The sequence below is a fragment of the Bos indicus x Bos taurus genome, chromosome 2 (assembly GCF_003369695.1).
Source record: "Bos indicus x Bos taurus breed Angus x Brahman F1 hybrid chromosome 2, Bos_hybrid_MaternalHap_v2.0, whole genome shotgun sequence".
NCBI classification, from domain to species: Eukaryota; Metazoa; Chordata; class Mammalia; order Artiodactyla; family Bovidae; genus Bos; species Bos indicus x Bos taurus.
Window position 1 is genome coordinate 114,643,707 of NC_040077.1, and position 10,083 is coordinate 114,653,789.

At 41.0% G+C, this 10,083-nt stretch overlaps 1 long non-coding RNA gene across 1 annotated transcript; it reads left to right on the top strand.

Moving 5' to 3' along the window:
- The first annotated feature begins 868 nt into the window (after positions 1-868).
- LOC113881176 lies at positions 869-4,144 on the top strand. Its single transcript, XR_003507963.1, has 3 exons — positions 869-1,011; positions 1,769-1,855; positions 2,779-4,144. It is a non-coding gene; the product is annotated as an uncharacterized LOC113881176 (long non-coding RNA).
- The last annotated feature ends 5,939 nt before the right edge of the window (positions 4,145-10,083 follow it).

Sequence of the window (10,083 nt, forward strand, 5' to 3'; positions counted from 1 at the left end):
ACAAAACTAGAAGAAGAAAAAAAGCCCATGAAAAGATATTCAACATTGCTGGCCATTAAGAAAATGTAAATTAGAACCACTGAGAGCTAAAACTTTAGTGAGTAGAGACAAAGTAGTTAGCTACTCTTATATGATTTAGTGGGGTGACCAGATGTTGCATTAAAGAAACAGTACCCTAAGAAGATGGAAGAGGCTCTATTAACACTCAGTTGAACAATAGGCTTAATCTGAGATTATCAAAGACAAGCCTATTAGAATGAAAAAATTTTAAATAATGAGAATAATAAATACCAAGTGTTGAGAAGGATGTGGAGAAAATGGGTCTCTCACACATTGCTAGTGGGAATGTAAAATGCTACAGCTCCTCAGGAAAATAATTTGGCAGTTTCTTTTAATACTAAAAATAGATTTATCACAGCCCAGCAATTGTACTCTTGGGTTTTTGTCCTAAAGAAAGAAAAACTTATCTCAGTGAAGACAATTCTTAAATAGAGGGCCACCAGTACAATGGAATAGTAATTGGTTATTAAACAGGACAATTATGATGATTGTGTAGAAATAGATCTTAAATGATTCTGGAATAAAGCTAAGTTTTAAAATGCAGAGATAGAAACACCATACTAGAATAAAGACTAACAGGGAAAAAGCAGAAAGAAAACAACTTGTGTGTCAAGATGGCGGGAGGGATTAGGGTGTTCATTTCCGTTCTTTCAGAGGAGTCTTTACTGTTATTTTTATATCTTATATTTTTAAAACATGAAACCAAAACTGGAAAATCATTAACAGAATACAACCATTCAAAGAGAGAATGGGAGGGAGGGAAGCAGGGAGGAGCTTGCCTGCAGGGCCTCCTGCAGCTCTGGTCCCTCCCTTTGAGAGCATTCACCAGAATGATCTTGATCAGATTAACCGGGGTTGGGTGCCAACTGCCTAGGGATTAGGACACAGAAGAGAAGGGCACCAAGGAAGGCAGAAGAAACAGCACAACAACTGCCTGAGCTACATGATGACGTGAGTAGATAGAGAAAGGGACCTTTAAGGAAAGGGGGTGAAATGATGCATTGAAAGAGAAGGTAGAGTTCCAACTAGGGAGGCCAGAGTTCATCAGTGTTATCAGAGCCCCAGAAAGGCAGCATCTGAAAGCACTGAGCGCAGGTAGGAGACCCAAAGGATGAAGCTCCGGAAAGAGTACAAGGAGCAGGGAGGGAGAGAATCATATGGGACAGGATGAGTGTGATGATTTCTTTTTTCAGCATTACAGGGTAATCATAGCAAATCCTAGATTTGAGTTTCTCACAACATAAATAATTAGCAGAGATAATAATATCCTTTGTTAGCACAATTCATTATTCTTTTAGTTATTTTTATTTCCGTGCACAGCCTATAAGCCTGCAGGGGATTTTTTAAAAACTGAACTATTAATGACTCCTTCTAAATGAGGGAAAGAATGAAAGCACAAATTCAGAAACAAAGAGCATCATTTAGATGAGATGATCTGTCCAAACACACCACAGGCCACTTTTTCAACCATGCCCCCATTAAAGCCCCAGGTTTACTTGCTAAGTGTGGAATGACTTTGCATTTAGATGACATAACGAAGAGTTGGATCAAATTTCAGTTTCTTCATGTGAAAGTTGTAAGGATGAAAGGAGACTGAAATACACACATACACACACACACTAAAACACTTGGTGTTCAGTATGTATTCGGCACTCAGTACATGCCAATCCCCTTACTCCTTTCCTCTCCTCTGTCTCCACCCTCCCAGTCCATCCCCAGTTGCAGCAGAACCTGCCTACTGCTCCCTGAACTCATCATGCCCATGGATGGCCGCCTATTACAAACACTTGTGACTGTAAGGGTTTTTGTTTCTTTGGGTGCTTAACTTGGTTGTTTCTTTTGGAAATGTTCTCTGTAGGCACAGGGCAGGTCAGAGGTATCAGGATGTTGTTCAGTTGATTAGTTGTGTCCGACTCTTTGGGACCCCTGGGCTATAGCACACCAGGGTCCTCTGTCCTTCATTATCTCCCGGAGTTCGCTCAAATTCGTGTCCATTGACTCGGTAATGCTATTTAACCATCTCATCTTCTGCTGGCCCCTTCTCCTGTTGACCTCAGTCTTTCCCAGCATCAGGGTCTTTTCCAATGAGTCAGCTTTTTGCATCGGGTGGCCAAAGTATTGGAGGTTCAGCTTCAGCATCAGTCTTTCCAGTGAACATTCAAGACTGATTTCCTTTAGAATTAACTGGTTTGATCTCCTTGTGTCAGAGGTTAACACTAAAAACAACCCTTAGTCAGTACAGATAGGAGTTGGAGGATAAATACACAAGCTTCCCTATCTCCCAAAAACAGCAAGTCCTCTGGGGCTTTGAGGCTGGTCTTCATACTCACGAGTATTCATGGGAAGACTCCATGGTACTGTCAGTAGAAAGGTCATGCTCCCATGACAGTCCTGAGTGGAATCTATAGCTGCATCTGTTTTGTTTTGTTTTGTTTTTTTCATTGCTTTCTTAAGCTTTTTCTTTTTCTTTTTTTTCTTTTGGCCATGCTGCCTAGCTTGTGAGATCTTAGTTCCTCAACCAGGGATTGAACCCAGGCCACCAGAATAGAAACAGAGCCCTAAGACAGCCAGGAAATTCCCAATGGCTGCATCTATTCTACCAACCACATTCAAGAGCCCATCAAGACCAGTCTACTTTCTAGGTAGCACGTTAGTATGAGAAGGCACGTTCCAACTGGAAAGAATGTTGACACCATAATGTTCTCTATGTGGTTTCAGGAAGAAGTCAGCAGAGATGTTCTGAAGATGTAGATTCCATTCTGAAAGAAAAGTGAAGTTTGAACCACACTTCGAGAAGTGCCAACTGCAGGGAGGGTGAAAGGCTAGTCCTCCAGTTCCCTGGGATGAATGTGGGCACAAGAAGTAAATGTTACTGAAGATGATCAACTTTGACATTGTCACATGGTGGAAAGGGGATTTGAGGTTATAAAAGGGCTTGGAAGATATAAAACCATTACTGTATACAGTGCCCACTGACTCAAAAAATATCTGAAGTCAAAGAGTTTGACCTAAAATGGGATGTCTATGTTTAGGCAAGACCAGGAGTAAAAGGAATGCTTCCATTGGGTCTGTTTTATTCTCTAATGCAAAACCTAGGCTTGCTTTCTTTGAAAGCTCAGTAAACTATCCCTACAAGTCCAAACATAGTCTTGGCCTTGGCGAAGAGGGGTGGGGAGAGAGCCTTCTACACAATAAAATCTGGAGACTGGGAAAGCCAAGAGAAGATGGTGGCACAAACAAAGCACTTTCATCTTCAAAGCTCTTTGTAAGTGCTAATTAATTAGTCCTTCCCACAGCCATATAAGGCAGTGAGAGCACATCAAAGAGACTCTGGACAGAACTTGGCAGGATGAGCTCTGGGAGACATATAACCCATTTATTGAAAATAAGAAAGATGAATTTTTCCCAGTAAAGTTCTTCCCCACTAAGTCCCCCTCCCTTCAAAATATTCACATTGAACATTTCAGTTGAGAGAGATGACAGGAATAACAAAGAAACATTTATTGACTTCATGCCACTTTCTAAAAATATATTGATAATTAGAAAAGAAGATAAATGAGCTTGAATCCAAATTATCCTCGTTGTTCCTCAGTTCATGAACACCACATCTCTTAGTAGGGAAAGTGAATCTATTGCAATAGAAAAACACGAGAAGATCAAGGAGAAAACAAGATTAAGCAGAAAACCAAAATCCACATTGTTGGGGACAAGCTTTCTTATGACAACAAAACTGGTTGGCTCATGGCTCTCATGACTTTGTCTACTTGTTCACGACTATGTGACAATAGATCTGGGACTCAACAGAATATTCAAATATTTTTTTAAGAACATTAAAAAAATCCTAAAATTCAAAAACCAGGTGCTAAGTATGAAAAAAATGCACAAAACATATTTATCAATGCCCTTTAAGAAATTGGTGTTTACCACATGTATAAGTATATATAGGAATTATATATACATTGTCAAAAATACAAATGTGAAAATGGTCAGTAAAAAAGAGGTAGTAAACGTGACCACTGGTCAATGAGCTATACATGTATATACTATATGCATGCATATATGCTCAGTAGCTCAGTTGGGTCCAGCTCTTTGCAACCCTCTGGACCATAGCCAGCCAGGTTCCTTTGTTCATGGGACTCTCCAGGCAAGAATACTCGAGTAGATTGTCATTTCCTTCTCCAGGGGAATCTTCCTGACCCAGGGATCGAATCAACATCTCCTGCGTTGGCAGGCAGATTCTTTGCCACTGAACCACATGGGAAGCCCATTTATAATGGGCTTCAGTAAGAGGAGATGATAAATGTGATCACTGGTTGATAATCTACACCTATAGTTGATACTGATGTTTTGGTAGCTGGATATTGATTGTTCTTCCCAACCAGGAGTCACAGTCATTTTTCTCTTTGGCTTGAGTAAAATGAAAAATGGCTGAAAATATCTTCCTCCACATTACTTGTGGCTAGGTAAACATTCTATATCAAGAAATAGAAAAAGTGATGAGGATTATTTTTTTCCCTAACAGAGGGCCCCATTAAGTTCTTCAATTCTGTGGGCTTAGAGCATATGATAAGTGGGAGGGCAGTAGGCATTTTGGGTTTGGCACTGTGTTTCCAAGTGCTTGTTGTCATACTTTTGTGTTGAATAAGAAAAATTAGTGGTATTTGACCCCAAATCCTCTTTTGTTGGTTAGCATACATGGATGACAAATAAAATATAATTAGTGTTTTCTTACATGGCTTCATCAAAAAGAGATGTTTCTAAGAGACATTGATAATAACCATACAATCACAACCTATTCTATTTTGAACCAGAATGAATTTTTGCCAAAGACAAGCCAAAATGGAAAGTCAAAGATACGGCCAAAACCACAGATAAGCTTCTGAGTTAAAATAGGGCCAGTCGATGGGAAAGGGCACATAGAGCCCTTTAGGGTGCTGGAAAAAATTATACATCTTGATCTGGGTAGTGGTTCCACAGCTTTATTTTTGTAAACATTCATCAAGATTTAAGTGCACTAATTACATTTCATACATTTCAACTAAAGAGCTAAAAATGAGCAATTTTAACACAAAACTCCAAAAAAGGTAAAAATTCATAAAAAGCATTGAACATTAAAAATAACATATTTTTTTTCTAGAATCCGGTAAACATTTCTGGTGAGGACAAGAAAGAATTGGAAACATGATCCATTACCCATATATACTTACCCCTTTCAATGCAATAGTATAGTCAGCCAGGAAGTACATGGGAAGAAATTTCAGCGCACACACACACACACACATACACACACCATCTATCCTTAACTTGATAATTGCCTTTCTACCCCAAAATCCTGAGCAGCCAGGTACATCTAGCTTCCCTGGTGGCTCAGTGGTAAAGAATCCACCTGCAATGCAGGAGATCTGGGTTCAATCCCTGGATTGGGAAGATTCCCTGGGAGCACATGGCAACCCATTCCAGTGTTCTTGCCTGGAGAATCCCATGGACAGAGGAGCCTGGCTTCAGTCCATAGGGTTGTAAAGAGTCGGACACAACTGAAGCAATTTAGCACACGAGTGTGCAGGTACATCTACATGATTTTGCTAGAATTACTTTCTGAGACTGAAAGTCAAGACCAGCTCCAACCCTCGACCTATTTCCAACCTTTAAGAAGAGCTAAATGCTTAGGTGTCAATCATTTGATCATCGACATCAATGATTCAGAGCTTGATTTCACCCATCTAATCATTCAGATGCTGCATTTCATCAAAACAGCATTTGAAGTAGGAGGTGGGGACAGCAACTTCCTAAAGAACATGTTTTGGTGGAAGGAGGAAAGAAAAGGAGACAAAGAGGAAATGAAATAAACAAATTGGGACTTTTGAAGTTTCCGTTTATCTGTGTGTCCCTGTGTGTTTCCTACAACCATGGGGACAACGGCATGTGATGGAAACAGTTCCAACTTAGATCCTGCCAAGGGTGATGGATTCTGGTGTAACTCCTTATCAGCTACTTATTCAGTTCAGTTCAGTCGCTCAGTCGTGTCCGACTCTTTGTGACCCCATGAATCACAGCACACCAGGCCTCCCTGTCCATCACCAACTCCTGGAGTTCACACAAACCCATGTCCATCGAGTCGGTGGTGCCATCCAGCCATCTCATCCTCTGTCATCCCCTTCTCCTCCTGCCCCCAATCCCTCCCAGCATCAGAGTCTTTTCCAATGAATCAACTCTTCATATGAGGTGGCCAAAGTATTGGAGTTTCAGCTTTAGCATCATTCCTTCCAAAGAACACCCAGGGCTGATCTCCTCTAGAATGAACTGGTTGGATCTCCTTGCAGTCCAAGTGACTCTCAAGAGTCTTCTCCAACACCACAGTTTAAAAGCATCAATTCTTCGGTGCTCAGCTTTCTTCACAGTCCAACTCTCACATCCATACATGACCACTGGAAAAACCATAGCCTTGACTAGACTTAGCTATACAATTTCAGGCCGGGGGAGTTGCCTGGCAGTTCAGTGGTTAAGACTTCTTGTTCCAATGCAGGGGGTGCAGGTTTGATCCCTGGTCAGGGACCTAAGATCCCACAGCCCTCTTGGCCAAAAAATAATAATAATAATAACTTAAAACAGAAACAATATTGAAATAAATTCAATATAGACTTTAAAAAATGATCCACATCAAAAAAAAATCTTAAAAAAAAAAGAATTCAAGTTGGTTATTTGGACACAAGCTTTAGTTACTTCCGTGGGGGAATGAGGAGCTGTGTGGTGTGGTGTGTGAAAGCACTTTACAACTGTAAAGTGGTACAAAAATGGGACGTTCTCAGGGCGGCAGCTAGGGAGATCTTATGAAATCATACCAGACCATGTCGCACCTCTGTTCAAAACCTTTCAGCATCTTCCCTTCTCATTCAGAGGAAAGACCAATGACTTGCCTCAAATTCAAAACTCCTCCTTTTTTAAAGAAAAAGGGTAAAAAAAAAAATGAGAAAGCAGGTTAAGAGGAGGAGAGGAGGCTGTGGGCGATAATTCCTTCATTCAACAAATATATATATAGTGCCGACCATACGCTGGGAAAATTTCAGCCCTCACAGCCACCCCCACCCTCCTCTCTGCTCCAGCCACAGCAGTCCAGAGCTCTCCCAGACCTCCTTTCACCTTGGGGCCTTCGCTTGTCCTGTCTAGAATGTTCTTTCCCCAGGAGCCAGGCTTGTTCTTTTGTCCCTTCAGCATGCATGCTCAGTCACTGCAGTCGTGTCTGACTTTTTGCAACCCCATGGACTGTAGACCACCAGACTCCTCTGTCCATAGAATTCTCCAGGCAAGAATAATGGAGTGGGTTGCCATGCCCTCCTAAATGGGATCTTCCCAATCCAGGGACTGAACACACATCTCCTGCATTGCAAGCAGAATTCTTTACCCATTGAGCCACCTGCAAAGCTCCTTGTTCCCTTCAGACTGCTACTCAAAATTTAGGTTCTCAGTGAAAACATTCTTGATCACCTACCTAAAAGAGCTCTCTTTCTCCAGACTTCCCATTCCTTTCCCTGATTTTTTTTTTTTTTCTTCAGCATTTAGCATTATTTATCTCGTTCACTATCTTCCCACAAGGTTTCTCAAGGAACACATCCAGAGAACACTCCCAGCCAAAATACGCTAGAACAACGCCCAACATATGGTCAGCACTATATATATATTTGTTGAATGAAGGAACTTATCGCCCACAACCTCCTCTCCTCCTCTTAACCTGCTTCCTCATTTTCTTTATCTTTTTTCTTTAAAAAGTCTACATTTTTTAAATTAAATTTATTTATTTTTAACTTAAGGATAATTGCTTTGTAGTATTGTGTTGTTTTATGCCAAACATCAACATGAATCAGCTATAGGTATATCTACGTCCCCTCCCTCTTGAAGATCCCTCACACCTCCCTCCCCATCCCACCCCTCTAGGTTGTTACAGAGCTCTGGTTTGAGTCCCATGAGTCATACAGCAAATTCCCATCGGCTGTCTATTTTACATGTGGTAATATATGTTTCCATATCACTCTCTCCATACATCCCACCCTCTCCTTCCTCTCCCCCGCCCCATGTCCACTGTTCTTTCTCTATGTCTGTATCTCCACTGAAAAGCTTGTATCTTACTCATGCTTCAAGGCTCATGCTTTCTCCTCTTTAGCAAGATCCTCTCCACTTAACACCCTACTCCTTTTCCCCTTCCTTAGTAGATCAATCCATTCTTCTGTCCTCCTGGCAGTGTTTAGTTTAAAATTCTCCAGTTTTAGGTTTAACACATTGTATTACAGTCTCTTGTGATCATTTGACCCCACCCCATTTATCATGTTCTGGGTAGACTGTTCAAAATGATCATTGTAACTAATTCAGTCCATAATATGTAGCAATCTCTCAATAGAAGATTCTTAAATATATACATATGTTTCTCATGTATTTCACTTGTTATTTCCCTTGGAAATAAAGAATGCCGTTTTCAGCCAGTGTCCTGTTCTGGTTTTTTGTTTGTTTTTAATTGGAATATACTGCTCTACAATGGTGTTTGCTTTCTGCTGTACAACAAAGTGAATCAGCTGTATGTCTACATATATCCCCTCCCTCTTGAGCCTCCCTCCCACCCCTCCCCATTCCAGCCCTGCAGGTCATCCCAGAGCTCCCTGTACTGTATGGCAGCTTCCCACTAGCTCTCTGTTTTACACAGGGTAGTATATATAGTACATATATGGCAGTGCCACTCTCCCAATTTATCTTCGCTTCCCCCTCCCCCGTGCCTACATGTCCATTCTCTATGTCTGCATATTTATTCCTGTCCTGCAAACAGGTTCATCTGTACCATCTTTCTAGATTCCACACATATGTGCTAATATACAATATTTGCTTTTTTCTTTCTTTCTTCACCCTGTAGTGATGTGGAAATACCTAGAGAAGATGATAGCGGCTTGCACACTCCTTGCTATCCCCTCACCGATACTAGGTCAGAACACTGGGAATTACAACTGCTTTCCATGATTATTTTTATTCTCTACAAACAATCTCCATTTTGCTTTTATTCTCCCACATTCCTTCTTACCAACTCCATTCTGCACAGCAGGTAGAAATACATAAAATAAAACACATGGAAGGAAAACTATAGAAAATATACTCCCAGAAAATCTGTAGGAAAATAGAGATCTTCAGATTAGACATCTCTATTTGAACTCTCCAGATAATTCAAGACTCTCAAACATGGCTCTTATTTTCACTGACATCAATTCTTGAATTTAAGGCTCCCATCAACCCATATGCTTCCCTGGTGGCTCAGATGGTAAAGAATCCAGCTGCAGTGCAGGAGACCTGAGTTTGATCCCCTGCAGGAGGGAATGGCAACCCTCTCCAGTATTCTTGCCTGGGGAATCCCCAAGGACAGAAGAGCCTGACGGGCTACAGTTCATGAGGTCACAAAGACTCAGACTGAGCGACCAAGAACAGCAAGCACAGCACACAACCCATATGCTTAATAACTGCTACAAGCAAGAGACACCAATGACTCTTTTTATAGCATCTTCATACAAAACCTTCAAACCATTTGTTCAGATGACTAATCTCAGCAAGGTAGGTGAAGGGCATTCACAGACATTTGGGAATCCCTATAAATCCATCATCCTGAAGGACAGCACCGTACCCATGGTGACGCCCAAGGGAGAGAAATGAAATATGCCATTGACTCTCCAGAGGTTAATCGATCATATTTCTGGTGCTACTTGGTTTGACATAACCAAATTTGCCCTGAAAATCAAGTCATCTATCTTTGTTCTGGTCAACTGAAAAAAAAAAAAAAAAATTTAATCCTATTTGACCTTTCCTGAGGTGCAGTCAAAGAAAAACAGATTTTTTTTGAGCTGGACAACCCACTTTTATCTCAGAGCCTCAGCTCTGCTCTAATTCAAGAGCACTGAATGGTCCATGACAAATCTACTCCCTTGCAACTGACCCCCAAAGGCGGGAAGATTGGGGAACTTTATTTGTTTTACTTTGAGATGAGAAAGGGAAAACTTT